This window comes from Malania oleifera, chromosome 1 (genome assembly GCF_029873635.1).
Source record: "Malania oleifera isolate guangnan ecotype guangnan chromosome 1, ASM2987363v1, whole genome shotgun sequence".
Lineage (NCBI taxonomy): Eukaryota > Viridiplantae > Streptophyta > Magnoliopsida > Santalales > Ximeniaceae > Malania > Malania oleifera.
Window position 1 is genome coordinate 70767186 of NC_080417.1, and position 6000 is coordinate 70773185.

At 34.3% G+C, this 6000-nt stretch overlaps 1 protein-coding gene across 30 annotated transcripts in view; it reads left to right on the forward strand.

Moving 5' to 3' along the window:
* LOC131161489 (uncharacterized) overlaps positions 1 to 2211 on the forward strand; it is a 156970-nt gene extending 154759 nt beyond the window's left edge. For all 30 annotated transcript variants that reach the window (XR_009138498.1, XR_009138542.1, XR_009138545.1 and 27 more), the window contains one exon: positions 1557 to 2211. The gene's annotated coding sequence lies outside the window, so the exon portion shown is untranslated. The remainder of the gene's footprint in view (positions 1 to 1556) is intronic.
* The last annotated feature ends 3789 nt before the right edge of the window (positions 2212 to 6000 follow it).

Sequence of the window (6000 nt, forward strand, 5' to 3'; positions counted from 1 at the left end):
TTTAGGTAATGCATGAATCTTCAATTACAACTATGCTATTCATGTGGCCGTGTAAGAATGGAAAAAATACTCATGCCTGAGTCATCTATCGGGCGCACACGTGTGTGTGTGTGTGTGTGAACATGCAGCTTGTTCTGCCTTTTTTTTTTCGACATTAGTTTGGTGCTTGTTTCTTCTAGTAAGGTGCTATTTGATATCATTTTTATTTTTATTTTTTTATTTTTACTACAAAAAGTAGCGGCTCTAATATGTCCTTGTTGCTAGCTGAAGCTTTGTTGTTTATTCCTAGGTTTGTGGCAACAATTTAAAGGTAGATTTTCCAGATTTTGTTTTTGTGGCAACCTTTTTCTGTAGAATTTTAATATTCAAAACTTTTTTTTTTTTTTGGGATAAAATTATTGCACATAAAAATAAAAACAAAATCCTACATTGTGATTTGGGTCGATTTGGACATATTTAAATACAATTTTATATTACATCTTATCCAAATCTAATATAAATCAAAATCCAAGGCTTCTAGAGAGAGAATTTCCTGTAAATTTCTAAAAATTTTAAAGAACAAAAAACTTCATTAAAAGAAATGTTTCAACCTTCATATAAAATAGTATTGTTCTTGGAGTACTAATGCAAAAAAAATGTTTTCATTATTATAATCATATTTTAATTGATTCAAGCTTTGTATTTATTTCTAGTGCTTGATTTACTAAAACTTTATAATGGTACCATTAAATTGTTACGTAAATGAAGGAAAATTTATCATGATTGAAGGATGGTATGATAGTTAATTGTTGTGTGACCTAATGACAAAAAATGGTTATGTGCTCAATCAATTTTATTTTTTTTTTCTTTTCAGTTTGTTCAGTTTTGGCCTTGTGGGAATATAACTAGCTAAGCTGCTATTTTTTTTTTAAGGTTCTATATCTGGTTATTATTTTCATATTTTTGGTTAGTGATAAAAAGAAACCCTCACTTTTTTGTTTTGTGGCTAATATCATTTTAGACATTATAATACTCAATTTCATCAAATTCTTGTTCAATCAACTAGATGAGTGTGCCTAGGCACCCTTCTTTTATATGCCTATGTGACAATGCCACATGGGCAAGTCCTGTTAGGTCTTTCTCCACTCAAGTTTGGTCTAATATGGACTTTATTTGATGTTGTTACTAGAGAAACAAACTGTAAACTAATTAGGCTCAAAGACTCTTTAACCTTAGAGGAAAAATTAGAATTTTAAAATTTCAGTATTCCTATCTGCTGATGGAAACAACAAGACTATTGCAATCACATTGAGTTTACAAAAGAAAAAGCAATGCCCTTGATTAAAAGTTAAGAGTTCTCATTCAGCAATGCTAGGATTGATTTGGGACCAATTGGGGGGTTATTTAGTTCATTGTAGGATCTTAGTTTATATTTGCTTCAGTTGTCTTAAAAGTTTAGTATGTTATTTCTATACTTTTTTTTTTTCTATATACAGGGTAATTTTAGTTGTTTTAATCTTTGGCTGTAGTATTGGGCAGTTAGCTCAAAGTTTTAATTCTGGGCTTGATTTTTGTAGGTCCGAAAGAGGGTACAAGCCTTGGATGCCTAGAGAAGTTGGTCTCCAATTTTCACCTTCATAAATATGATTGTATTGATGTTGCCTGCAAAAAATTACTTCTGCTGTCTTGACTTGACATGTAATGCCTAAGATCTTATTATACAAACTACAGCTATTATCATCAGGAAATTGTGATAACTGTTCAGCGAGATGAGGACCTGGGCAGATGGTTCCATGGGATATTTTCATTCCCAGAAAATCAATTCCGTGCTGTCCAATCATACTTTTCTTTTCTGACAACATTATCCTGTACTGTGATGCCAGCTGGTGGGAATGTTCAAGCGGGTGATGATGATCTGCAAGACTCTTAGAAAATAATAGAATATCGTCAATATAGATCAAAGCTCTATGCACATAGAACAAACCAAAAGGAAATTTCCTGCTAAGAACAAACCACAGGGTGCTTGTTGGGGACTGTCAAGATGTCAACTATGCAAGATGAAGTGTTTGGAGATCTTCGCGTTTATCATAAGTGTTGGCACGATTTAGGATAATTGGATTTAACTATGTAATCTTCAACATTTAGGGATTTGCAATTATGTTTCATTTATTAGGGATATTATTTTCAAAAGTATGTTTCTCATTTTGGGCTTAGTTATTATTTTCAATCTACTTCGTGGTTCCACATAATGCCTTTTAGACCTAGCAAAGCGGATCGGGTCGGTTTATCCGTGACGGATAAGGCAAATTATCGGGTGAAAAAATCACAATCTATATTCAACTCATTTAAGTGGCGGATTAGGCGGTTTTGGGTTGGATAATTCATGGTGGATGGGCAGATAATGCGTCATTTTCAAATATAATTTTATGAATAATTTATTTTTTGTCATAATAATTCAAATATAATTTTATTAATAATCTTTTTTTTGTCCAATCTATACACCAGTCCAATCTTGTCAAACAAATATGCCCAAAGAGAACTAGGCCTACAATAATAGCCTAGAGTGGATGATTTTGCTTTCCTGGGTAGCAAATAGTTTACGAAAAAAAAAATCTATAATCCAAATTCATTTTTCACTTTCCTCGGCAACTAGGCGCAATAAACCACAAAGTTCACTCATTAGAACACTCACCAAATACAATATATTGCATCAATTGTGCACCAAACCTAAGAGTCTAAGACGAACTTTGCAATTCCAAACTCACCATGTAATACAAAAAAGGATGTTAAATCTTTTATTGAAACAAAAGATATCTGAAGCATGAACATATTGATGTCGTGCTAGAACCGAATGATAGATTTATTATATCTATAGAAGAATTGAAGAAGAAGAACTGAAGAAGAATACTTACGAAGGTCGAAGGGTATCTGTTTCTATAGCAAAAGCTCTTGCTGGTTCGAAGCTTGAATGGTTCACGACGAACTCACGAAGGCCAGAACTGAAGGCCGAAGGCAAAGGGTCTCAGTCTCTCAGTCTCTCCTCTCGTGTTGGCTCTCTGAAGTCTGAACAGAGATGCTCACAGCTCGTCACGCTGAAGAATCGAAGAGGGTAGCACAGTAGGTTGACTGGAAGAGGCTAAGAGGCAGCTAGGGTCTCTGTCTCTCACTCTCTCCACTCGTGTTGGCTCTCTGAAGTCTGAACAGAGAAGGTCACAGCTCATCACGTTGAAGAATCGAAGAGGGCAGCGCAGCAGCTTGACTGGTAGAGGCTAAGAGGCAGCTAGGGCTCGAATTAAATAGGGGCTATCGGGTTGGATTAGGACTTGGGAGTGGGAAGGGCTGAAGTAGTGAGGCGCTTAGCGGGGCGTGTGGGTAGTGGGCTGTGTGGGCATTTGGGCAATGGGTTTACTGGGCTGGCTAGGTTAAAGGGTTTGGGCTGTCGCTTGTTGGGCTTTCTTGGGTTAATTTTATAAGCTGGTTGGCGGATATCTTCCGGATAAACCCGACCCGATCCACTAAGGAGGCGCATATGAAAATGAAAAACCATATTCGACTCGTTTAGCAAACGGATAATTATAAGTCGATTAAAACGGGTCGGATGTGGTTCGGATTAACGGATTTTTATCCATTTTGCTAGGTCTAATGCCTTTGTATAGGCTTTCTCGTAATCCTAAATATGAAAAAAATAATTTGGGAAATCATAGCAATTCCTTAAATAAGGAAACATAATTTGGGAAATAATAGCAAATCCCTAATAAGTGAAACATAATTGTGGATTAATAAATGCTGTGAAAAATGCAAAGATCTCAAAATTTTTTAATCTTGCTTACAATAACATGAGAATTAATCCCTAGAAAACAGATTTGCTTTATTTAATCTAATTATCCTAGAGTGAAAATTTTTTAAAAAAATTAAGAAAAAATAAAGAGAGCCAAAGAAAAAAACAGTCAAGGACCAATTCAAGTCTGTTCAGTAAGATATGCATGAATTGAAGGTCTCAAGACATATCTGCATACTTGTGGAATGGATTAATATAGAACAACAATATATATCTATGTTCTTGTGGAATGGGTTAATATAGAACAACAATATATATCTGCGTACTTGTGGAATGGATTAATATAGAACAACAATATAGCCCGAGGGAATCATGGACATTATTAGTATATACTAGCAAAACTACTAGCTTGTTTAGATAGTAGATAAAAGTGGCCATTGTTACAACCAAACTATTTTGATAGCTATCAAACACATAGTTGGCTAGACACAGTCTATTCTTGAAGAAGGGAGATACGGAGATGTTTAATGAGCTCGTATTGATAACAGAGATGACATATAATCCCTAAGATCCACCAAGAAATTTGAACTATTGGAAATTGCGGAGATTAAGCCATCCATAGAAGGTAAGTTTGTTGAGTTCAAAGTTGAAGACATGTGAGATTGCATACGTGGAATTTATCAATAAGTTTGTCTTCAATGACTTTGTTCCCTTGAATTTTTGAAAGTTGGGGAATATTGTTCATTTCCAATTTTATGTGTCTCATCCATGCGTTCATTGTTTCAAATTCGAGGTTGAATTTTTCCAAGGGAGAATGATGGGGAATGTCAACGATGTTATGTGTGGGAAAAATTAAGATAGTTGGATTTAATCATACAATTTTTTAGCTCTTTGGATTTGCAAAGGTTTCATTAATTAGGCATTTGGTATTTATTTTCCAAATTATGTGTTCGATTGTGTACTTCTTCGGAACAGATCGAGATATTGGAAATATGAGAATCAAACCCTAAGTTGAATCTTGGTTTAGTTTTCTCTCTTGCTTTATTTTTCCCATTTATTTCCTATAACCTTCTTTGGGTTCTCTTAATTTTCTATTATTTTCCTAGTTCCTTCTTTTGTGCCAATCAATCCTATCTTGTCCCCATCACCTTTATCAGCCAAGCAGAAAACCGGCCCTAGTGAGCATCATGGTCATCACCACCACCACCATCACCATATTTGTCTTCTTCTTCACCATTAATTACTAGCTCAATTTAAATCTTATCTTAGGTCGTGGAAATTGTCAGTGTTGGACTAGATGAGTTTTAAAATGAAGCAAAGAAAATGGTGGTTGCATTAGTTGACATGGAGCGAGCTTTTGTGCCCCTCAACACTTTATCTTGTTTAAAGATGGTATTTACTATACAATGTTTAGCTTATAATTGTTAAGGTAGTTCATCACCAATGAGTGAAAACATTTAAGCTATGTTCAAAATTGTGGTTGACTATGGTCTGGAATACTTAAATGGCTTAGCAACTTCATTTTATAGTTATATGTTTTTTTGTAAAAAAAAAAGGGGGGGATATATTGAGAGAGACAAATGCCTAGGCTAGGATAACCATTTAAACCTTAAAAGTATGTTCTAAGGATAACCATGTTTAAACCTTAAAAAATCGTGACTTAATCTCAAAAATCTAGCTTTCTACATATTTTATGTTTAAACCTTAAAAAATCGTGACTTAATCTCAAAAATCTAGCTTTCTACAGATTTTCATGTCCAACCTAGATTATTAGCCTTTCCTCTAGTCAAAACACCTTAAAGCATGTTCTAATGATAAACATGTGTAATCAAAGCCTAAAAAATCATGGCTTTGCCTTAAGATTTTTCAAAAAAATCGTATTTTTATCTCATACATTATAGGCCTCTTCGATCCCTAAACACTTCGTGGCCTAAAAAATCTAGTTTTATTCTGATTTTCATGTCCAACCTAGATTATTAGCCTTCCTTGAGTCAAAACACCTTACAGCATGTTCTAATGATGACCATTTGCAATAAAAGCCTAAAAAATCGTCACTTTGTCTTACTATTTGTGAGAAAATCGTAGCTTTATCTCATATATTAAAGTCCTCTTCCATCCCTAAATACCTTCATGACCCCAAAAATCTAGTTTTATGCTAATTTTCATGTCCAACTAAGATTATTAACCTACCCTTGAGTCAAAACAACTTAAATTATGTTCTAATTATAATCTTGTGCAATCAA